At 42.5% G+C, this 26,094-nt stretch overlaps 1 pseudogene; it reads right to left on the bottom strand.

Annotated features, from left to right (window-relative positions):
• LOC136329856 (small kinetochore-associated protein-like) overlaps positions 1–14,195 on the bottom strand; it is a 61,539-nt pseudogene extending 47,344 nt beyond the window's left edge.
• Positions 14,196–26,094: the final 11,899 nt, after the last annotated feature.

The raw sequence follows: 26,094 nt of genomic DNA, 5'->3' as shown, positions 1-26,094 counted from the left end.
AACATAATAAAGGCCATTTATGACAAACCATCATCTAACATTATATTAAATGGCAAAAAACTGAAGACTTTTCCTCTAAAATCAGGAACAAGACAAGACTGCCTACTCTCTCCACTCCTATTCAACATACTGCTGGAAGTTCTAGCCAGAGCAATCAGACAAGAGAAAGAAATCGAAGGCCTTCATATTGGGAAAGAAGAAGTAAAGATTTCACTTTTTGCAGATGGTATGATCCTGTACATCGAAAACCCCAAAGACTCCACAAAAAGACTACTAGAAACAATAAACCAATACAGTAAGGTCGCAGGATACAAAATTAATATACAGAAGTCTATTGCCTTCCTTTATGCCAACAATGAAACATCAGAAAATGAATTAAAAAAATAATCCCTTTTACGGTTGCAACAACAACTAAATACCTAGGAATAAACATAACAAAGAATGTAAAGGATCCATATAATGAAACTACAAAGCATTGCTAAGGGAAATAAAAAAAGATACAATGAAATAGAAAAATATTCTTTGTTCAATAAATTTCATAGAAGAAAACATAGGTACTAAACTCATGGACCTTGGTCATAAAGAGCTTTTTATGAATTTGACTTCAAAGGTAAGAGAAGTGAAGGCAAAGATAAATGAATGGGACTGCATCAGACTAAGAAGCTTTTGCTCAGCAAAAGAAACTGACAACACAACAAACATACAGTCAACTAAATGGGAGATGATATTTTCCAACAACAGTTCAGATAAGGGCCTAATATCCAAAATATTCAAAGAACTCACAAAACTCAACAACAAACAAGCAAACGATCCAATAAAAAAATGGGAAGAGGACATGAACAGACACTTCTCCCAGGAATAAATACAAATGGCCAACAGGTATATGAAAAGATGCTCATCTTCACTAGCTATTAGAGAAATGCAAATCAAAACTACAATGAGATATCACCTCACGCCTGTTAGATCAACAAGACAGGTAACAAGTGCTGGAGAGGCTGTGGAGAAAAAGGAACCCTCATTCACTGTTGGTGGGAATGTAAAGTTGTACAATCATTATGGAAGAAAGCATGGCAGTTCCTCAAAAAATTAAGAATAGAACTACCATATGACCCAGCAATCCCTCTACTGGGTATATATACCCCCAAAACTAAAAAACATTGGTACATAAAGACACATGCAGCCCCATGTTCATCACAGCATTGTTCACAGTGGCCAAGACATGGAAACAACCTAAAAACCCTTTGATAGATGACTGGATAAAGAAGATGTGGTACATATATACTATGGAATACTACTCAGCCATAAGAAATGATGACATAAGATCATTTACAACAACATGGATGGACCTTGATAACATTATATTGAGTAAAACATGTATATCAGAAAAAACTAAGAACTGTTTGATTCCATACATAAATGATACACAAAATTGAGACTCATGGACATAGATAAGAGTGCAGTGGTTACCAGGGGGAGGGGAAGGGAGGAAAGGGAGGGGGTGGGGAAGGGGAGGGGCATAAAGAAAACAAAATAAAAGGTGACGGAGGACAATTTGACTTTGGGTGATGGGTATACAACATAATCAAATGTCAAAATGATCTGGAGATGTTCTCTCTGAATCTATGTATTCTAATTGATCAATGTCACCCCGTTAAAATTAATTGTCTAAATAAAATTTTTTACAAAAAGAAAAAAGTATAAAGTTGGGATTTTGTGGGGCCCTTCTAAAGTTGGGGCCCAGGGCGTGTGCTTGGTGCGCCTGTCGTTAAATCCACTTCTGGGTTCAGGGCAGCTTTTAAAGGTATAAGGGGAAACAGATATGCGAAAACACTGGTGGGGCAAGTTTTAATTGGAGGACCTCTGAGCTTAGCCATTTATAGTAAGGGGCATCGGCATGTATTTCCCTGGACAACAGATGCTACTCTTCGAAAAGGGTTCCAGTATTAAAATTCTGGTTATATATCTCAGTTCTCTGATTCTCTCTCTGTGTCTCTCTGTGTCTCTCTGTCTCTTTGTCTCTCTCTCTCTCTCTCTCTCTCTCTCTCTCTCTGTAGTAAGGGTGTGGGGGAGAACGAGACTTTGGTTCCGGGTGCAGCTAGAGGTCAAAGTTCTCTCCTCTGCGCTTGCTTTGGCTGTATGACAAGTGGTTTTGGTCTGTTGTCTCTGAAGAGCAACTCAGTATCTTGTTAAACAGGATAGGACCATTTTAAAATGGTTCTGTGGTTACAAATGTCTTTCAAAGTGTAGGACAATAAATATCTGTTGTTTAAGTCATCCAGTTTATAGTACTTTGTTATGACAATCCTTAGCAAAGTAATTCAGGGGGTTAAAAATGTTTTGGCTGTTTTATTTTTTTTTAAACAACTTTTTTGCAATATAATTCACATACCATTTAAAATGTACAACTCAATTGGTTTTTAATATAATCACATAGCTACAATGAGTTTAAGAACACTGTTATTATTCCTTAAAGAAACCCCAACCCATTAGAAGTCACTCCTCAAAACCACCCTCCTGTACTACACCTACAACCCCCCAGTCTTGAGCTGCCAGTATTCTACTTTCTGCCCAGATAGATTTGTCTATTCTAGACATTTTATAGAAATGGAATCATTCAGTATGTGGTCTTTTGTCACAGGCTTCTTTCACGTAGCAGGATGTTTTCAAAGTTCATCCATGCTGTAGCATGTATCAATATTTCATTCATTTTTATGGGCAAATTCACTGTGTAGATTTACCACATTTTGTTTATCTTTCATCATCAGTTGATGGACATTTGGGCTGTTTCCACGTTTTGTTCATTATGAATAATGCTACTGTAAACATTTGTGTGTAAGTCTTTGTTTGCAGGTATGTTATCTCTTTTGAGTATATACCTAGTAGTGAGATACCTGGGTCAGTGTCAGCTCACATTTAATATTTTGTGGAGTGATTGTCCAAAGTAATTATATTGTGGGAGCTCAGAACAAGTCACCCCAAGATGTGCTTCTGTGGTCTGTGGATTGTTTTGAGCTAAGGGCCATTTTAGCTTCAGGTTCAAGAGGAACTTCTGCCCCTTCCTTGACTACCTAGAAGAACTTGAATTAAGGTTCTTGGCCATAATGGCAGATTATCAGAGATAACCTCTTTGACCTATCTGAAGGGCAGGATAAACTTCTACTTGCTAAGCATCTGTTCTTCTTATCATCCTGCAATGACCCTTTGCAGCTCTCAAAGCACTTAATCCCCTCCCTAGCTCAGGATGTCTTAAATCCCCATGTTCCCTTTCTGCCTCTGATCCCCTTGTGCTTGTGGGAGTCTCTGACTTTCTCATGTAGGCAGGGCTCCCATAGATATGTATGCATGAAATTTGGTCATTTTCTCTTACTAATCTGCCTCATGCCTGTTTTATTAGTAGACCAGCCAGAAGAACCTTGAGGGCAGGGAAAGTTTGTTCTTCCCCTACAGTATCATCTTATATTCCCATCAGCAATGGGAGGATTCCAATTTCTCTCCATCCTTACCAACACTTGTTATTATCTGTCTTTTTGATTATAGCCATTCCAGGGGATTTGAAGTGGTATTTCATTGTGGGTTTGATTTGCATTTCCCTAATGGCTAATGATGTCAAGCATCATTTCATCATATCATGTGCTTATTGGCCATTTATGCATCTTCTTTGGAGAAATGTTCAAGTCCTTTACCCACTTTCAATTGGGTTATTTGTCTTTTTTATTGTTGAGTTGAGTGAGTTGTTTTTATAGGGTAGGGACTCATTTCTTTAAGACTAGATTTTATTTTATTTTTTCAACCAGCAAGACGAGAAAGCAATTTCTATTTCCTGTTGAGTTCTAAGGGCTGGTCAAATTTGCTGGATAATTAGTTACTTCCTTGAAGTAAGTGTTTGAACATGGAATAAAGGCCAAGGAATTCTAAGTAGAGGAGGAGGAAGAAAATGAAAAGAATTTGGAAACTTACTCTCTGGTGAAGAATTTCGTCATTACAAAAGTTTTGGGGCTGTACCTTCTGGGTTTAACCCCACTCTGGGGTTCACACCATCAGCCAATGGGGTAAAAGACTTCTTTTTTGGGGGGGGAAGATTTTTTTTACATTCTTCTCTCCCCTTAGAACAGTTCTTCATGCGATTGTGATTTGTTTTGTTTATTATCTTTAATTGTTGAACTCTGAAAACAGCGGTTGAAGGGAAGCTGAATAAGTCGTTCACTTCTTGCTGCACAGATTCTGTCTTTGTTACCTGGACCAAGCAGAGAGCCTGTCCACCCAGACTATGCAAATCTAAAGCAGATAAATGTGAGCTATCAGGTGCCAATTTGCTGGAAATCTTCCCCTTTGTAATTGGCTTCATATTTCAGCTCTTAGAAAAAGTCGAGTCTCATTACCACCCCTGCCTTCTCCCTTCCAGGCCAACAGAGAGAAAGGTAGGGTCCACTGGCGACAAGAAAGAGGGGAGAATGACACTCCAGATGAATTATTATTATTTTCTCTTTGCCAGCTTTACTTCCAGGTGCCCCTTTGCAGTCATGCTTCCTCAGAAAAGCACCTCATCGGCTGCCCGGGGCCTCCTTGCCAATGGTAATCATGTCCTTCCCACCCCAGGCTCACTTTACTAAGATAGAAAGTGACAGGCAGGGAGACCTCTTGCTCTGGGTTCTTGGGAGGGGAACACAAAGCATTATATCAAACACCGCCACCAGGCCGGCTCTTTTGGGTTGTATTAGGCAGTCAAGCATTTTGCTGCCTGCTGAATGTCATCTCATTTAACATTTTGTTAAACAACTTCTAAAGGTCTTAACAATATGACAGATGGGCCATTGACTGGGTACTTAGTAGCTAAGTACCAGTTTGGCTGGGCTGGATTGTGTTTATTGTTCATTAAGTGTTATTTAAAGAGCTCAATCTTGATGCCTCCAACCCCGCCCAACCTTCAATATACACTTTCTGCAGGACCCCAGGGTGTCACATTAGAAGCCTGTTCCCACAGAAAAGCTCAGTGGAGAGGAAAGGGTGAAGAGAGGCTCCGAAAGGAGAAGAAATGAGATGACAGGAGGACAGAAGTGGAGGGAGGTAGAGAAAAGTGTGTGTGTGTGTGTGTGTGTGTGTGTGTGTGGAGGAGTAGCTGGAAGGGGCTTATGGTTCAAAGACAAATATAACAACCAAATGAAACAGAGCAAAGTGGAATGAATACTCCTGCAGATGGCAGGCCCTGTCCCTCTTGGTTGCATTTCCAGAGAGGGTCCCTTTCCACCTTGCTCCTGAATTCAGAAGGTATTCCCCGATTTCTGCATAGTGGTAGCTGCTTTTTACACCGACCACATGGGCATTGCACTCTCTGATGTGTATGTTGTCTTCCCAGTTAACACTAAGTGATTGGAAGAAAAGAACTCTCTCTGGCTTTATTTTCTCCAGGAAGTGGATAACAATGCCCACGTTTAATAAGCACACAGGGACTCACTTTAAGTTCATCAGGAAGTTTCCTGAGGCAACACTGTCAGGTTTCTGTTGTTGAAAGCTAAACTGAGGAATATTAACATTTTTGAGTTTAGTTGAGCAAAAAATTGAATCGTGCAGTGCCAAACTGAAAGCGTTTAGGAGTGCTGCTCAATCAATGGGAGCTCAAGGAAAGACCTATTGAGAAGGTGGGGAAGCAAAGGGAGGAAATGATTTGATTGGCTATAGCTTAAAGCCTACTTGGCTGTTTGTGATTGGTTATCTTCAGGCTTGGATTTCTTAACCTGGAGGCCTTTACAGCTAAAGTTTTGGCTTGGAATCACATCAATCTAATGGCCTCCTTTTTTAGTTAATTTAACACTGCCCATTGGGTTCTAGTTGATTAAGACAAGACCACTAAGGCCCGCACCATTTTATTGTCTAAAACTAACATAGCTTTAAGTAACTTTGCCAGTCCAGTGCTGGGATTCCCAAACTCTCCCAATGAGAGAAAAAGCTTCACATGGTTCTGGTGTGGTCAAGAGCAAAACTGTTATCTGAGACAAAGGAAATGTTGTAAAAGCACTGGGTAGTATCACAACATGGTAGGTCGCTGGTAGAATTAATATCCTTTCCTTTAGTTAGAGAATGGCATTGTAGAATGTCAAGTGTAGGAAATGACTTAGAGAATGTCAGGGCTGGAAGGAGCTTCAGGAATCAACCTACTACAATGACTTTGTGTAACTGGATGAAGGAAAAGTCTCAGGAGCTTAATTAACTATGGTCACACATAGAGAACTGTATGTAGCCAGGCGCTTGCCGCCTAGTGCAGAGTGCTTCCTATCGTTTCCGCCAGAACTCTTCTGACTGTGACAGACAGAAACCTAATGGTCTAAGCAGGATAAACAACTCACATATCAGGACTTCAGGCATGGCAAGATCCAAGGATCCAATGACAGCTTTAAGACATTGCTTTTTCCTCCCCCCTCAGCTGTGCTGTCCTTGGCATTGTCTTCATTCTTAGACCATCCTCTCCACATCACAGAAAAAAGTGACCACCAGGAGCTCTAGGCGCATATTTCACCAACTTGACAGTCCCGGTAGATGAAAAGCAATTCTTTCTTGCAGGCTTCAGCATGTCCTAGGGTTGCCTTTCTTTGGCCAATCTGACTTCAGACCCATTTGCCCTTCCTGGGTCTGGGGAGAGGGGGCAATGATTGCACTGGAACCATGAGACAGGGAGCAAAATACAAAGGAGAAAGTGAATATATGATCTGGCAAAAATAACGGAGGCCCACTCCACCTCTATACCACAAGATGATGTTGTAGACATGTTTCTGGTGTGCAGCTTAAGTAAGGTCTCTGTTGCTATAGATGCCCTTCTGGACAAGCCCACAGACCCCCCTCCAGATTTTCTGTGTCCGTCTCTTGGGCACAGCCACTCACTTGTCTTCACTGTTGTTAGGGGATGACACAAGCCCCTGTACCTCATCAGATCCAGGTGTTACCACCTTGGGAAGAAGAAGTCCAGTCTGGAGAGGGATTTCCACTCTTATTTCTTTCACATCTGCAATCTCTCAGCCTGTTTATAACTAATAGAGGGATAAAGTAACGGGATTCAAAGTAGGTCAATGAATATTTATTGATCATCTTTTTAAGTAGCCACAGTGTTAGGTTCTAGGAAACATAAAAATAAAGAAAACAGATGGCTCTGATCTCTGAAATAAAGCTGAGTAAAGGGAATAAAATCACACAAATGCCTGGAGTTCAGATTGAATGAAATAAATGTTAAAATTAAAGAGTTATGGGTGGGTAGGGAGATACGCTTTTGGGGATATTTTGGAATGATCAGACTTCCCGGAGAAAATGACTTACACACTGCAGTTTGAAGGATGAGAATGGGGACAGGAGTGGAATCCTGTCAAGAAAGGAGAGGAAAAAGCATTGTGAGAAAAAAATACTAGATTGAGCACAGTCATTAACCCAGAGATAGGTGGGACTTTGTAAGGAATTGTGCATAGTCAAGTTGGGTTGGAGCAAAGGTAAGAGAACAGGGCTGAGCAGAGAGAAAGATGTTGAGCTCAAGGGGAGGTAAGGACAATGGTGGGAGCAAGGGGAAGGGAGGTTGAGCCATCATGGCAGGGAGGAGAGAGAGCAGACCTGAGCCAACATGTTCCAGTCTTTGGAGATCATGTTGATTCCGATAGAGTTGAGTCCTCAGAGATTTAGCTGGGTTGCACTGAAAAAATATTCTCATATTTTCCAAATCAGAGTGCATTGTTTTGATTTTGAGAAGCCAGAGATGTCACACCATTAATGACTTTCTACTAGATTCATTAGAAACCAATTGTAAATTGTTCAATAAGACACACACACACACACACACACACACACAGAGTCTGCAGTTATTTGAACATATTTCAGGGGATATATTCCTTTCTTAACAGTTTTTTTTATTAGGATGATTGGACTCAAGTGAATATTCTAGGACTGTACTTAGGCAGAAGCAAAGAATGTACAGAAATCATATCAGCCTTTCTCTCCAGGCTTTTGTGACCAGGAGCTTGGGATATCAGCCTGAAAATCACATTTTATAAAGTGTTTGTTAACTGGTGGGTGGTGTGCCACTTTTTCTGCTTTGGACTATGTCCTCTATGCAATGGCATTCTACTCTGTGGCTGAGTTTGACCTTTACATGTTGGACACTTCCTTTCTTCCTTTTCATGAATATTAATTGAGCCCCACTTATGCTGAAGGGTTCATGTTAGCTCTGTGTTAAATAAAAAGCAATACCCCAAATATACCCTATTTTTACAAAGTTTATAATTGAGCTCCAGCATAGATGCAGAAAGAGTTGAATAGATAGATAGGTAGAGCAAGGCAAGGTGTCATGTGGTGCAGACTGTACTTGTTATGAGCTTATAGGAGGAGATGCAGGGATTCTGCAGAGACTACTGTGTCAAGGAAAAGACATAGTTGAGGCTGAAGGGCAAGGCGAAAGGCAAGCTGTTGGTCTGCATTTTCACACTCTGTCTTTCTACTGGGAGATCCAGACAGCTGGAGATATTGTCTGGTTTCATCCAACCCCTGGAGGTTTGCATGGCTGTTGCAATGTTTGCCATTTTCTTTTTTCTTGCCCACTGCCAGGGGTTTCTGTTGTTACAGAATTCTCTCTTTGGCTTACAGTTAGGGGACACCTTCTCAGAGGGTACCTGGACACTTGCCTGTGGGCAGATTATACCTTTTGCATTTTTAGAAGCAGAAAAACTGGGTCATCCTGCCATGCCTGAGTGAGGGTTCGGATAGACCGCCCTGGGAGCTTGTGCCAAATATATTACCTATCTGTCTTCTGGGTCAGAGTAAATTGGGCCCTTAAAAGACAGCCAACTTCCTCGGTAATTAACCCAGTTTAGTTTGGAGAGATATAACTGAAATTGCTCAGAAAAACATCACCACGAATTTTTAGTGAAAAGGGGCAGTTCAGAGAAGAGTTTGGCCATTAGGAGGAGGAAAAAGGATTTTTTTTTTTCATGGGAACCCACACAAGAACCACTTAGAAGATGGCAGTGGCTACAGACCATTCCCAATGCCTGAAGTTGGAGAAAATAACCCTGACCTCAGGCACTTTTACAAAGATTTGCCTAAAAAGTAAGATCAACTGAAAACTGGCTATGAATAGACCCAATGCAGAGAGAAAGTGGATGCGATAGAAAAAGAGTGACCTCTTTATTTCATGTATAAAATCAATTAATTGCTTTTTGCATTGTCATTATACATACTTTTGGGCTTATATTTAGCACTGCTGTCCCTTTTCTAACCCAGGGTTTCAAAGCCTAAATGACACTGTTGGCTGTTGCCTTGACACAGAGGGTCCGACTCCTGACATGGAAGCTGAGTTAGGATCACAGACATGATGTCCTGTAATAGTTCAAAAATAGTAAGTTGTGCTGCTTTAGAGCTAGAGTACTTCATATAAAATTTGAATTTCCTGGGATCATTTGAAAAATCAAGCTACAGCAACTAAGTGTTGGTTTCTGCATGGAAGCAATTATCCTGAGGTCAAGGCTGGCTTCTCCTTATCAACGGGACAAGCATTCTCATGTTGAAGAAGGTCCTAACCTGTTCACATTGTCTACTTCACCTATTTATAAATTATCTGTCTGACCTCTGTTGGTATCTGAGTTTGTGACTGCCATCCTAAAAAAAAAAAAATGAATTCATTGGTGATAGGAAATATGAAAAAGGCACAGTCCAGAAAGAACTCAATGAGTTCCTTTGAAACTTACCTCTACCCTAAAACACAGTTGGAATGTCCTACCGCTCACATTGGATGTGAAATAAGTATCTGTTATTGTTTAATACTTTTGGCTCAGTCTTCAGCAGGAGAAATGGAATGCTCGTATACTTCCAGGGGCATTAATTCCAATGGAATGCTCCTATATTTCCAGGGACGTGAATCTGGGGTTCTGTCTTTCTTAAAGAAGGTTTGAACCCTTGAGCCCTGTTTAGCCTCGGCAAGTGAAATGGAAATAGGTGTCAGGGACATTTGTCCTTATGTTCCTCCTGTCATTTTCAAAGTCTGAACAGTTCTTTCAGCCCTCAGCATGTCTTGCATGTTGTAGCTTTCTCTATCCAAGACCTTTTTATTTTTTTATGTATGTGGCTGAAGGGAATGGGCAGGACAGGATTCTTATTTCAGCATGCAACAGCAGAATGACATATGAATCTGATTAATTTTTATATTCAGTTTTATTCAAAATGTCTCATTGCCTCCTTCCCAACTTTTTTTTTTTTTTTTTGCTTAAACTTTGGATTAGAAATAACAAAATATTACAGTTGAGGTATGATTATTGCCCTTTAAATTTTTTTCCTTTTTTATTCTTCTATATGACCAGGCTTTACAAAAAAGCTATTTTACTCTAAGAAATTAGGTTTCTGGTTATCAGGAGCCCTAAATAGACATGAATTACACGAACGTCCTTTGAAAATCCCATGCAGCACTTGTTTCATTAAATTCCATGAAGCGACCTTAATTTAGTGGAACACTGGATAGGCTGTTCTTTTAACCTATTATCACTTTGGCCAGGCCCATAAACCATATTCATGGATGATTCCATCAAGAAGGACAACAGTGGAATTAATATTATTTCAGGATACAGTAAATGCCACAATGATGAAGCTGTTTAAGATCTGGTGCTCACGGTGTCACACTGAATGCATTGACATTTACTCTGCTATCACTTCATTTTCAATATTCCTTCCAAATCAGCCGATGCTAATGCTTCAGCGTGTGTGCAGAATACAATGTGGGTGGGGGTGGGAGGCTGGGAAGGAACTGCTCAAGTGCTTTGCCTTCCTTTTTTCTTTTGGTATTGGGAGTGGGAAATTACACTCAGATAGTATTTGACATGCGGAAGGCCTCAGGATGTTGGTTGCTGGGCTAGCAGAGGCTCCCAGGAATTCAGCTTTCTCTTGGAGTTGGATCGAAATAAGCTATAGGGCTCCTCTTGGCTGTGACAGCATGTGGTGTGGGTCTGAGATGAACCAAGAAAGCACTGGTTGGTGTGAGCATGATGGCTTGGTGGAACTGAGCACATATGAAAATTCAGATGTCTATAATGGCACACCATGTAGAAGGCTTTATTTCTATATATCCTGAATCTCCTTAATCCTTAAATGCAATGCCTCATGATACTGAATATCTGAAAAAGCTTATGGTCAGTTTTGAGAATCTCTTTTAAAGAAATAGCAAAAATGTTATTCTAATAACATTACTAATATCTTGTTCTCAGTGGGTCTCAGATCCCAGTTATAAAGACAAGGTTCTGAGGGTTGGAAGGAAATCTGAAAATTATCTAGTTTGTGCTTCTTAAATTTTAATGTGTCTGTGAATCATCTGTAGGTCTAGTTAATTCTAATAACCAGAGTCTGGGAGCTTCTTATCTAGTCATTCTGTGTGATGGCTGAGAACCTGCAGAGCATTTAACTTCTGGGTGATGTAGATACTGCTGGTTTGTAAATCATACTTTTGAGTACAGGTTTTAGTCCAAACATTGCCTGTGTTCTCTTAGAGAAACACCTAGTATATGTTTAAACCTCTCTTTGTGAGAGGCTACCTGTAGTCTCTTAAAGCGGTCTTTTCCGTCTTTGAACAATTCTGAATATTAGTCTTTCTTCATACTGCAACCAAAGTCCCACTCCCTGCACTTGTCAGCTCTGGCTCTGGCTGTAGTTCTGGGTGCTGTACAATACATTGGGCAAGGGAAGCAGACATTTCTCCTCTGGGAAGGAAGCTTGTGCCCTCCAAGTTTCTAACCTGTGGTAAATTCCTTAAGTAGGAAGAGATAGCTGACTCAGGGGTAACTTGGTCTCCTTGGGGTTCACCATCCTGTTGTCTTCACTGTCTTCTGTTGGCCCCTAAGGACATGCTGTTTCTCAGTTTGGCTTTTAGTCTCTGTGCCCCAACTAGAAGAGATCATTCCCTCTTTTGAACACTTGCATCTATCTATCTATCTATCTATCTATCTATCTATCTATCTATCTATCTATCTATCTATCCTCTATCTATCCATCCATTATCTATCATCTATCTATCTATCTATCTATCTATCTATCTATCTATCTATCTATCTATCTATCATTTATCTATCATCTATCTATCCATCCATTATCTACCTATCATCTATCTATCTATCTATCTATCTATCTATCTATCTATCTATCTATCTATCTACTATCTATCTATCATCTATCTATCCATCCATTATCTATCTATCTATCTATCTATCTATCTATCTATCTATCATTTATCTATCTATCTATCTATCTATCTATCTATCATCTATCTATCCATCCATTATCTATCTATCATCTATCTATCATTTATCTATCTATCTATCTATCTATCTATCATCTATCTATCCATCCATTATCTATCTATCATCTATCTATCTATCTATCTATCTATCTATCTATCTATCTATCATCATCTACCTATCCATCCATTATCTACCTATCATCTATCTATCTATCTATCTATCTATCTATCTATCTATCCATCCATTATCTATCTATCTATCTATCTATCTATCTATCATCATCATCATCATCTATCATTGTGCATTAGATATTAATTTATTTCTCCTCTCACAAGATTATAATTCCATGGAGGCAGAGATTGTATCTTAACCATCTTCAAATTCTCTACAGTGGTTTGCACATACAAAGACTTCAAGCCATGTGTATTAAATTGAGTAACATACAGAACTTACTTCAAGGATTTATAGCACTAACACAACAAAATATAAATAATGTAATGGAATAAATTGTCACACTAGCTAGTAGTGCAACAGGTGGATTTCAGAGAAAGGAAAAGTTCAGTGTAGACAGGAGCAATCACAAAGGGCTTTGTTGGCAAAGGGGAGAGGAGCTGCACATGCAGATTGTCTGTATATAACCCTGGGTTCAACTAATAGTGGATGGTGTAGAAGTACATATGCTTTTTATTAAGGAAGTTGGGGAAGGGGAGAGAGTAACTGGATGGATTTAAGGCAGAGGTCAGCACACTTTTCAGGAAAGAACTGGATGGTAAATGTCCTAGGACTGATGGACGATATGGTCTCTGTTGCAACTACCCTGCCACTGCGGTGTGAAAGCCGCTGTAGACCATGTATAAAGAAATGGGCATGGGGGTATTCAACAAAACTTTATGGACACTAAAATTTTAATTTCATAATTTTCATGTGTCATGAGAGAGTATTCTTGTTTAGGTATTTTCCACCCATTAAAAAATGTGGAAACCATTCTTAGCTTACACGCAGTACTGCAACAGGTCGTGGACTAGGTCTGGCCTGGGCTGTGGTTTGCTGATAACTAGTTGATAGCCTGGGTGTCCAAGTTGAATGCTTCACTAGCAAGGGCTCTGTGGATGGGTGATGTGAGACAGCCACCACTCCCAAAAAGGGAACTATCAATAGCATTCATGAGAGAATGACTGTTTCATAAAAATGTGCAAGGCCAGGGGTGAGATATTATCTTACAAGCTTGTCAGGTTCTCCAGAAGCTATTTCCTTGTGTGAGTGAGATGTCAGGATAAAGCAGAGACTTTGACGATTTTTCTCTTCCTCTCCCTACCCAGTCTTCCTCCTTTTATTACCTTCTTTTCTATAACCTTTCCGATGCCACCTTTCCATTACGTCATTTTTTCTACCTCATCAAGTTTCCTATGGTGTAACTCAGGCTTTTAGAATTACGCAAATAATTTTTTTCCTTGCAAAAACCTCCCAATATTTTGGAATGCGATCACCATTTTACCTGATGATATTTGATTGTTCTGTATGTAATATAGACATAAGAAATGAATAGTCTTCATAAAATGTTTGAAAAAGCATGTATTTTGGGGAAAAAAATGGGACAGCTGTATGTTCAGAGAGAGTAGAACAAATGAGCTGTGACTTGGAAGAGCCACTTTCTCTCAGGAAGAGGAATGGGGCAGAAACAGTGAGTCCAGGGTGGGTCTTGTGGAGCCTGATACCCTGGATGAAGTTTGATAATCAGTTAGGTGGACAAGTTTAATAAGCAGTTGGGTGATCAGACCCAGGATCTAGGAGAGAGGAATGGGCCCAAGGTAGAGACTGGAGAGTCATCACCCACCTTGACAGCTGGGCAGGTCTCCATGACTGCCTTGACAGGTGCAGTGTGGCAGGAGAAGGGCTGTGTAACTTCTGAGTGTGGTCATAAGGTGATATACCTTCTGACTGGCTTCCCATCGAGGGACATTGACCCTGGGAATGTAGCCATCATGTGGAAGCCCGCACCACACGGAGAGGCCATGCGTTGGTGACAAACACTGCAACCAACAACACCCAGCTAAGATTTCAGGTTCAGCCACAGTCAGCTGCCAGGGATATGAGTGAGTGAGGCTCCAGAGGATTCCAGCCCCCCGCTTTGGGTCTTCCAGATGAAAGCCCCATCATCATGGAGCAGAGACAAGTTGTCCCCACTCTACTGTGAATTCCTGACCCATGTGATTCATCAGCGTAATGCATGGTTGTTTCACACCACTGAATTTGGGGTAATTTCCATAGTCATTGGAAAGGTTGTGTGAATGTATGGTATGTATAAATGCGTGTGTACCGGCACACTCATACATAAAGTATGGCTGACAATCCTAGGACCTCCCCTTCTTGTGCAATCAGATATAAGCCTGTTCACAATAAGTTATCAGTAACTGAAAAGTGATAAGTGGTGGGATTTCAGGCAGGGGGCAATTTTCTAAGGATAAGCAGTTTGGATTAGGGTGGGGATGAGGCTTCTGGAAACCCTACCATCAAGTCCTTCTCTCCAGATGGACATGGAGTGCTCCGTGAGGGCGTCTTTGATATCTTTCTTTACTCCAGTTTTCTACAACTCTCTAGAAGGAACTGCCAGGGTGGGGAGTGTCTTAGTGAGAACAAAGCTATGGGGAGATCTTAAAGGCAGGAAGTCAGCGAGGTGAACAAGTAAAGACCCCATCCCAAACAGAGGAAGGTTTTGGTGAAAGGAAGCCTAGGGAATGACATCTGTCCCTCCTACTTGGAGTCCCGACCTGCCCCAGGGTGTGTAGGTGAATGCCCTGAGCCACTTGTGACCTACCACTGTGTAGGGGCTGGGCTCCCCACACCCCTCCCTGACTGCTCCATGGCCCCTCTGCCTGGGCTGCTGTGGAGTCTTCTTCATGTCCTGTCCCCTTGCTCTCGCCCAGGGCTGGGAGGCTAGAATCCTGCAGCCCCTGGACAGCCACCGAATTGGCAGTGTCTTAGCCTTTAATAAGTGAAACGTTATTCTCAGGAAGGCTGAGATAAGGGAGAACTGTGTTCTAATTCTCTCTTCCCTTTGCCAGCCTCCCTCCCCATCCTTTGTTCTTTCTTCCTACTTTCTCCTACACCTCAGCCCTCCACCCTGTTTCTACTCTCTGTTCTCTCCGTCTCCCTCCTACCTTCCCATTCCCTCCCCCTGCCCATTTTATCCCTTCATCATCTGTCACCTACTCCTTTCTCTCTTGATTCTCTTTTTAAAACCATTTATTTTAATTCTGGCACAAATCGTGGTAAGGTGAGGCAGGGGACACCGGCTTCCTTTCTGTGATGACAGGATCGTATTTTCTCACTGGCTAAGATGACTTAGAAGGGGAAAAGAAGAGAATTAAAAATTTTTTTCTGGGTGTTGGATGGGGATGTTCGTGGAGGGGATGGGAAGGGGATATTGAATCTAGATGGGGTGAGGAACTTCCTAGCCAACCTGAGTCTTCTGGGTCTTTCTCCAACAAATATAAAAATTCTCTAGTGAGCCAGCTGGAAGAACCTGGCTGAAGCTGGATGAAACATAGTCACCAGGGGTGCTATCGTGGCCTTAACACAAATGCTTCCCGAGGGGTCCTGTGGGGAACCCAGCCCACATGGATGGATGTTGAGTTTGCAGGTCACCTGCTCAGGGCAGATCCCCCACAAGTGCACAGAAGCATATGATTCACATTTCTTTCTGATTCACTTTTTATTTCCGGATACTTGATGGAACAAAGTTGGAATTTGGGCTTTCTGGCCTCTTGGGGCTGCTGACAAAGTGCCCATTTCTGCGGGATGGGGACCAGAACCGTCTTGTGGCAGCCTGCCAAGCTGCATCGGGTCTGTTTTCAGCTTTGCTCTTCAGCGTGGTCCGAACCATGGGGCTGATGGGTTTTGACTTTGGCTGCTCAGCACCACCCTGCTTTGTAGCAGGCGCATGGGGGTCTGGATGCCCACCCCAGACAAGCCAGCCTTCCCTGCTTTCTGTTCTGCCAGTTAATGAATGGGTTTGGCCATTTTCAGGTTGAACTGGGTCTTTTCTCCCCCACCCCCTCGCAACCCCCTCACAAAGCTGGGTGCATCCTCCACCGCCACCTTCTTTGTTCTTCAGAATGTCGCAGAGCAGTTCGGAGCTGGACCGACACCGTGAAGCCAGTAGCCACAGCCACCATCATAGCCGCCTGGCCAATTCAGGTTTGCATTTGATTCGGACAGACGGTAATGAAAACAACAGAGCCAAGAACTGGTGGGCCATTAGCTTTAATCCTAGTTTGCACCCGGCAGGCAAGAAATACACACAGTGGGAAAACACTTCCCTTTCCATTCAGAGCTCCTAAAGTCACTGACTTATCCGAGTTTCCTAGAACTACCTCACCAACCTTATTCACCTCTGTTCCCCATCTCCTTCTCTCTGCTCTCCTAGAACTTAATCACTGTTCCCCAGAACAACGTGATCTCTCTTCCTTTTAAAACCTTTTGGTGCAAAAGCCCTCCCCAAACACATATTAACATAACCACGGCCATCTCAAGCAAGAAGGGCAATTAATATTATCACCTGGGTGATGGGCTTCCACGTGGGCAGCACTCTCTTTAACAAAGTGAGCATAATATATTTTTCTGCCCAACAGACACACAGTCCGTAGCTGGGTGCTGTCAGCTTACCTGGCAGCAGGTGCGATGAGGAATGGCACTCAGGTGCAGTGGAGCAGTTTTAAGCAGGTCTCTAGGTGTGAGGAGAGCCCTGGGAGTCAGGCTAGGCATTTTCAGGCTTCAGTTTCTGTTTCCCTTTTAAAGACTACAAGGCTTTGGGAGGTTTTGCAGCATTAACGCTTTGGCTCAGGGCACGAGCCTGCCTTCCTCGGTGGGCTAAGCCGGTGAGGGGTGAGCATCTGGCTTAAACTGATGAAAGGCAGGAAATTCAGAATTACTTCCTGATACTTTCTGTTTCAGTTTAGGACTCATGAACGTGGCAATGTGGTGGGTCAGCTCCAGAGGGCCTGTCAGGCCAAGAGACAGACCTGATGGTTGAGTTGAGGGCACAGCGCTCAGGGTGGGGGCTGGGGGAGAGACGGGATGTTGGAGCCTCTCCTCCCACAAGGTGGCATGGCAGGGGCCAGAGGTCTTGGTGGAAGCAGTGAAGTTTTGCATGAATTCTTTTCTGATTGGATCTTCTGTCTTTTCTCCAGGGAACACCTATGGTTTTTGCTTTCTTTCTAACAAGATGCCTGACCGAGGAGCCACAGGCCTTGCCTCTGGCTGCCAGTGCAGCCAGATATAAACAAGCTGAGGGGAGTGCCTGGTGTCACATATTATGTTTACTAAACAAAACCGACAAGTTCTCATTGTTGTGTGAGGCAGCCCTGCAGCCCTCAATCCCCTAGAGCTGAGGAGGATCCATTTTATTGAGCCTTGGACTGGCAGCAACCCCTGCTGCAGCAGCTGGGGAGTTTGTATTAGCTCTAAGGCACTCGGGAGGGCTGTTTTTCTTTAGAAAAATTACGTTTTTCATTTAGACCAACAACAGCCTGACTGTCTCAGCATACCTTCCTGTAGTCATAAAAAAGTGGTAAAATCATAGCCCAGATCGTCTCTCTAATACTTAGGGTGGCCAGAGGTACCAAACAAGTATACTTACACATTCTAGAATAAGTATGTTCTGTGTGATGTTTGAGATGAGATGACACTAAAAAAGCACTTATGGATTATTTGAAATTCAAATTTAACTGAACATCCTTTATTTTATCTGGCAATACTTGACACTTTTCCAAATATATTCCTGCTTGAATATCTCTGGCGACAGGGAACTCAATACCCAGCGAAATAATCATTCCATCATTATGCAGCTACAGTTGCTAGAAAGCTCTTCTTTTTTTTTTTTTTTTTTTTTTTTGAAGCTGGAAAGGGGGAGAGAGAGTCAGACAGATTCCCGCATGCGCCCGACCGGGACCCACCCGGCACGCCCACCAGGGGCGACGCTCCGCCCACCAGGGGGCGATGCTCTGCCCCTCCGGGGTGTCGCTCTGCCACGACCAGAGCCACTCCAGCGCCTGGGGCAGAGGCCAAGGAGCCATCCCCAGCGCCCGGGCCATCTCCGCTCCAATGGAGCCTTGGCTGCGGGAGGGGAAGAGAGAGACAGAGAGGAAGGAGGGGTTGGGGGTGGAGAAGCAAATGGGCGCTTCTCCTATGTGCCCTGGCCGGGAATCGAACCTGGGTCCCCCGCATGCCAGGCCGACGCTCTACCGCAGAGCCAACCGGCCAGGGCCGCTAGAAAGCTCTTCTGCACATTAAGATGACATTGCCACACATATGCTCCTTGTGTGAAATTTTGAAGCCTCTTAGAATATGTCTAATTCATCTGCTTTGTGACAACCCTTCAAATATTTATTGATAGCTCTGTGTCTTCTGGGATGTTTTTTCTTCTCCATTCTGAACCTCTCCGGCTGTTTCCGTGTTCCCACCTGTGATGCTGTTTTAGGATGGCAGACCCCTCTGTGAATGTGCTCTGGCTTGTTTGGAGTCCTTATAACCAGGCAGAATCTGGCAGCCTGAATAATGGCTCTGACTGACATAACTTTGTGCGTGTTGTCAAGAATCCACACCTACCATGTCAGAGTGGAACTTGAGGGCCACTGGGGAAGCATACACAACTTGCTATAGATTGAATATTTGTGTGCCCCCTCCCCCAATTCATATGTTGAAACCTAACCCTTAATGTGTGTGATTTGGAGGTAAGGACTTTGGGAGGCAATTATCTTATGAAGGTGGAGCCTTCACAAATAGAATTAGTGCACTTATACGAGACACAAGAGAGATCTCCCACCCCTTCTTCCATGTGAGGACAAAGGTCAAGTCTGGTCATCTATGAACCAGGAAGCAGGCTCTCATCAGACACCAAATCTGCTGGCAGCTTGATTTTGGATTTCCTAGTCTCCAGAATGGAAAAATAAACTTATGTTGTTCATAAGCCACCCAGTCCGTGTGATATTTTCTTAGAGCAGCTCAGATGGACTAAGACCTTCCTGTACACATCAAAGGCAAATTTGGCAGCCCTATTCTTATTTTAAATAAGAGTTGGCAATTGGCACGTTAGCATTACCAAAAGTCACGTTAGATATTGATGAAACAGACTTAGTAACTGGAGTACACATTTGTCCATGAAGAGAGAAATACAGAAATGAAGGTGTGTTTTGAAACATTTCCTCTACTTGACATTGCTGGGACTCCAAGTGTGTGATCAGTGGGTTGTTTCATTGACTAGGATGTGGACCAGTCTGGGTGCTATTGAACTGGGGGGTGGTGAGTGGCATGTGACTTGAGCTGTGTACCAGTCACTTGAAATAAAATGTGTCTTAGTCTGTAACAGACTAGAAAGAAAGGAAATAATGGCTTCATTGCCACAGATAATTAGAGGCACAGCTTCCTTATTGGTGTGCCATGCTCAAATTACAGGTGTGTCTAGCTATTGTGCCCTTGGCCCTTAGGGCACCTGGGAGAGGCCTGGGGAAGCCTGGGACCAACCTCTGGACATGAGTAATCAGTATGCTATGCAAATATTATCACCTTTTATCTGTGCCATGAAATGAATAAGGTTGAGAAGTGCAACCTTATCTTTTCTCCAAGTAAGCAGATAGACGCAGAGAGGGGCCTGGGCTAATGGTCGCTCGGACTGCAGCTCCTAAATGAACTCTCAAGAAAAGTGGCAAAACTCTCTTTCCTCTCTTGTCTACCTTTCTTTTAAAATTAAGGTCATTTTAGAAACATATGCATGTTCTTTAAAATCAAGCAGTGCTAAAATATAAAAAACCTCAGTCATCTCCCCACGTCCTATTTGGGTTCCGCAGAAGTAGCCACTTTCAAGTTGGAGCTTCAGTGGTTTTGGAAAAAGTATGCTGCAGGGAAGCTCCCCGATTTCTCCACAGAACCCCAGAGGCTCCATGCTGGGAGGCACTAGGCAATGTTAGGTACCATCATGGAGGTTGAGGGGAAGTCTCAACACACAGCGATCGGAGCATGGACCCACGCCTCCTCACCAATCCATCACAACCAAGCAGCCTCTCCTTGCCACCTTTCTTCCCACACTACCCTCTCCCTCACTTCCACCCCTAGAAGTCCAGAAGTTTAATCTCTGGTTAAAAGGAATCTGGAAACCCTGGACTTTGGAATGCCAGACACAGCAAAAGCAGAGGTCAGGCTCTCCCTCTGACTTGCTCTCAGAATTATCAGAGCTACAGATGCACAGCAAAGGAAACAGTCAACAGATTGAATAGATAACTTATGAAATGGAAAACAAATATTTACAAACCATGCATTGGATAAGGAGTTAATATCCAAAATATATAAGGAACTCATATAACTTGACAACAAAGCAACAAAAACTAATCCAAATAAAAAGTGGGCAGGGGACTTGAATAGATCTTTTCCAAAGAAGGCATACAGAAACCAACAGGTATGTGAAGAGGTGCTCATCATCACTGATTGTCAGAAAAATGCAAATCAAACCCACAGTGTGTTGTCATCTCACACTTCTTAGAATGGCTAACACCCAAGGGACAAAAGATAACAGGTGTTGGTGAGGTTATGAAACAAAGGGAATCCTGGGATGCTATTGCTAAAAATGTAGCTTCTATGGAAAACAGTTGGAAGTTCCTCAAAGTATTAAAAAGAGAATGACCGGCCTGACCTGTGGTGGCGCAGTGGATAAAGCGTCGACCTGGAAATGCCGAGGTCGCCGGTTCGAAACCCTGGGCTTGCCTGGTCAAGGCACATATGGGAGTTGATGCTTCTAGCTCCTCCCCAATTCTCTCTCTCTCTGTCTCTCTCTCCTCTCTCTCTCTCTCTCTGTCTCTGTCTCTCATCCTCTCTCTCTTCTCTCTAAAAATGAATAAATAAAAAAAAAAAAAAAAGAGAATGACCATGTGACACAACAATCCCACTTCCTGGTATTTATTTAAAGGAAATTAAGTCACTATCTTAAGTGGATATTTGCATTTTCGTGTTCACTGCAGCAAAATTTTTTAATAGCTAGGATATGGAAACAATCTAAGTGTCCATTGGTAGATGAATGGATAAAGATGTGGAACATATACAATGAAATGTTATTCAACCATAAAAAAGAAAATCTTGCCATTTGCAACAACATAGATGAATCTTCAGGGCATTATGCTAAGTGAAATAAGTTACAGAGGAAAGGACAAATATTATGACCTCATTTATATGTAGAATATAAAAAAGTTGAACTTATAGAAACAGAGAGTAGAAATAAGGTGGGGAAATGGGGAGATATTGATCAAAGCATACAAATGTCCATTTATAAGATAAATAAGTTCAGGATAGCTAATGTACAGCATGGTGACTATAGTTAACAATACCTCATTATATACCTGAAGGTTGCTAAGAGGGTGAATTTTAAATGTTCTCAACACACCCACATGCACACATATACCTACATGGACATTATGTGAGGTGATGTATGTGTTAATTAACCTTACTATGGTAATCATTTTGTAATATATATATGTAACAAATCATTACATTGTATATCTTAAACTTAGACAATGTTTTATGTCAATTATATCTCAATAAAACTGGGAAAAACTAAAACAAAAATTATCAGGGGCTATACCCCACCCTAGAAGGAGATTTTTCTCTGGAGAAGCTAAACATCTTCATGAAAAGAGCCATTTGCTGACATTTGGAGGCCCCAGTGAAAAGGTCAGTCGTTCTCTGATTACCCTGCAAGGACCTCCAGCTGTCCACAAGCCCTGTCCTCCTAAACTGAGCCTCCAATGGCTTTCCATTATCTCACCCTTGAATATGAATGAATCAACAAGAATCAGGAGATGTTTGAGAGTCTTCCAACATGAAAGATAGATACTGTAGTAGATTGAATTCATTAATGGTCCCAATTAATGTCATTCCTGTCTTCATGCTTTTTACCCTGTGACTCTTGCTAGTAACCTGCTGGAGAAATAGGAGAGACACATGCGGAAAAGGCTAAGACGTCCAAAATGGGGCCATCCTAGACCAACCAAATTCCATTAGTCCCACCAGCTGAAGATAGGTGCATGAATGAGCCCAGCCTAGGTCAGCCAAGCCTGACTCAATTGACATAGACCAGACTCTGCCCTCCCTGAAGGAAGCAAAATGTTATCAAATCTGTAATACAAACATCAAATCTGTAATACATTAGCATGGATGAATACATCCCCTGCCTTCTCCTCTGCACTGCCCTGCCCCATCCCTTTCCTGCTTGAGGTCTAAGAACAATTCCTGGGCCTTGAAATCCAGTTCTCTGCAAACTGATACCTTGGGCACTCTCCCAAAGAGAACAGAAAACCATGGACACAAGTCGGGAAAAGCCAACGCCAGACAGGCCTTGCTGGACACAAGGTTTATTATCTGGCTGCTGGTCCTGCTTTACAGTAATTTCCTCTGGCCTATGAACCTGTGGTTACTTCTGTACTTGTGTTAGTGAGAAGTCCCAAAATGCCAAATGAAACTGGTTAGCTGGATTCTGAGGGAAGCCCTGGGGCTTGTCCATAAAGCTAGAAGCAGAGCAAATTGTGAAATGGGTGAAAATCATCTACCCTAACACTTGCAGGTCCTTCCTTTCCTCTTTTTTTCTTCTCCTTCCTTCCTTCCTTCCTTCCTTCCTTCCTTCCTTCCTTCCTTCCTTCCTCCCTCCCTCCCTCCCTCCCTCCCTCCTTTCCTTCCTCCCTTTTTTAGAGAGAAGTAGGGAGAGAGAGACAGTGACAGAAACATTGAGGGCTCTGATATGTGCCCCGACTGGGGATCGAACTCACAACCTTGTTGGTTCGGGACAACGCTCTATTCGACTGAGCTAACTGGCCAGGGCCCAGGCTATTCCTTTCTATGGGCTCTTCCTTACTGTCCTTCACCAAGGGACACAGAACTCTTTTTCCCAGATGTGGCCGACAGTTTTTGCTCCCGGGCCAGATTAGAAAGAAAACTTTTTTCACAGGCCATACGAAATATTAAAATTAAAAAATGTTAAATAAAAAAAACGATTCGTTTAAGGAAACAAAATTTTATTATGTAATTTGTTTATGAATAAATGTGAGTGAAAAAATGTAATATACAATATTATTTTAATAAAAATATTATTACATACCGTATAAATATCCAAACTGTATCACAATCAATCGAAACAATATTTAATTAATAAAATGAGCTTGAAGGGGTTATATCGCAAATAAAACAATTATTTTGTTTTACAAATAGCCTGGACATGTTTTCAGTTATCAACTGCAGCTATTGTTTATGCTATGATGACACTTGATTCAGCACACTTGACCACAAAAATAACGAACTGTTTGACTTTGGGTGCGCACTGGCAAACTCCGCCTAAAAGAATGTGGGTTTCACATAGCCGCTAAACGTCAAACAGTTCATATTGAGTACAGACGAGTACAAAAGTTGTAAATCTATAATGGAATTTTTTTTAAAAAATAAAGAAGTATCGCAAATCCATTCAACCAATTATGGGAAGTTAACCCTAGATTAGTCACACGCGGAATTCTTTTCTGTGTATCACTATCTTCTTAAATACTTCGATTTCCAATGATCAAAGATGCTTCCGCTTCTGAGTAGCTGAGATTTTAAAGTAGCGGAGAATATTAAAAATTTAATCGCGGGTCGCATAAACTCATTACGCGGGCCGATGTGGCCCGCATGCCTGCTCTTTCCACTAGTCTCGTTTCAGCAAAGAATCTGCTTTACCTTAGAAAACATTTAAATGTCACTTTTCTCAGGGCATCGTATTATTCAAGTCTTATTTCTAATTGGGATGAGAAATTTTTCACTGTTTGAAAAGGACCTTCTCTAGATGGTGGAAATCCTTTTGAGGGAGATGTATTTGTGTTTTCCAGGGATCTGGAAATGCAGTTGGAACCCACTGCTGACACTTTTATTTTGCCAAAATGTTCCCGAGATGGTCGTTAGCTCCCTGGGGACTGGAGAGGAAGTAAGACAACCGGCCGGCCAGCGCCAGCGCACACCCTGTCCTGTCATTTGGACTCTTTCCCTGCTGATAGACAGCACTCACAGCCACGCATGGTTACCTGAGTAACAATCCTTGAGCTGGCATTTTAGGATCAAATAGGGTTCGGAGGAACAATTTCATTCTTTCCTGGGCCTTGGCCAGCTTTCTGAGGGATGTTTTTCTCTTTTTGATGCTAAAATAGAACTTACAGTCTCTTGGGATGATGAAGTCTAATAAATCAGTTGCTATTGCCCTGGGCTTTATAGCTCAAGCACAGGGAGAGCTGAGGTAATTGTCTGAATAATTTGGGCAAAACAACCAACAGTCTCGAATGCGTTGCGAAGATTGGAGTTATCCAAATAGAACAATGTAGTGAATCAGCTCAGTACATTTTTGTTCCTAGGAAAGGTAAGCACCCTTTCTTCTGGGGACATGTTCTTAGTTGTCCCAGCTACCTTCCCTGGGAGTGGCACCAGCAGGACCCCCATGAGTGTAATAATGATGGGGAATGCTTATTGGACTGTGTATGTTCTGGGCACTGTGCTAAGCATTTTAAATAGATCTCATTTAGATGTCGTCACAATAACCCTATAACCATCCATACTCAGCAGATGTTGGACATGAGGCCAGCAGAGCTTCAAGGGGCTGGGGTGAGGCTCACAGCTGGTAAGTCACAGAGCTGAGTCAGCCACTTTGACTCCAGATCCTATGCTCTCCAACATGAAACTTCTAAGAGGAATTATAGCATAAGGATACTAAACCAGAGAAATTGTTATCAGATCAATGGACCTTAGCTCCTTAGTGGAAGAGGTGGTATAAAGCCAGTATACATGGCCACTATCACAGCCGCCCAGCCCATGCAGGTTCGCATTGGATTTGGACAGACAGCAATGAAACAATGGAGCCAAGAACTGGTGGGCCATCATCTTTAATCCTAGCTTGCACCCGGCAGGCAAGTAAAAACATACACTGGGCTCCAAAACCACTCATTCAGTGCTCACAAAGCTACTGACTTATATGAGTTTCCTAGAATCAAAGGTTTCTAGCTCCCCAACCTTATTCACCTCTATTCCCTATCTCTTTCTCTCTGCACAAACTGGCTTCTCCTTCAACACTCTGCCATCTTGGCTGCTTCTCCTGGCCTCCACATGGCCTCTCTCTGCTCTCCTCTCTGCTCTCTCCTCTAATGCTAATCTCAGGAACCAAGAGAGCAAGCTCCCGATCTGCCCCACTTTATAGTGCAGAAATCAAAACTTTTAATCCAATATACAAAATAGGGAAGTCTCTAATACAAAGTCACTTATCTGAGGCATGATGAGATTGCACCACCCCACATCAAAAAGGGTGGGAAAGGCTTAGTCCTAAAACCAAACCCCAGGCTACAGGGATCCTGCCTGCCCACAGCCCACTCCCAACACACATTAATATCACCTGGGCAATGGGTTTCCATCTTTAACAAAGAGAGCATAGTATATTTTATCTGCCCACCAGGTGGTATATGCAAAAACACCACCAAGTAGCTGGATGATATAAGGCAGAAAATGTCCTCCTCCCAGGCCTTAGATTTCTCAGAAGTAAATGAAGGGGTTGGCCTTCATTTCATAATTTTATTTGTAAGTCCATCTCGGCTCTCACCTTCTATAATTTTTTTTTTTGGTATTTTTCTGAAGAGAGAAGCAGGGAGGCAGAGAGACAGACTCCTACATGTGCCCCACCGGGATCCACCTGGCATGCCGACTAGGGGGCGATGCTCTGCCCATCTGGGGTCCTTGCTTTAATGCAACCGGAGTCATTCTAGCACCTGAGGCAGAGGTCATGGGGTCATCTTCAGCACCCAGGCCAACT

This window comes from Saccopteryx bilineata, chromosome 3 (assembly GCF_036850765.1).
Source record: "Saccopteryx bilineata isolate mSacBil1 chromosome 3, mSacBil1_pri_phased_curated, whole genome shotgun sequence".
Classification (NCBI taxonomy): Eukaryota; Metazoa; Chordata; class Mammalia; order Chiroptera; family Emballonuridae; genus Saccopteryx; species Saccopteryx bilineata.
Note: the sequence above shows the minus strand (reverse complement) of the source record. Positions and strands in the feature narration are given on the sequence as shown.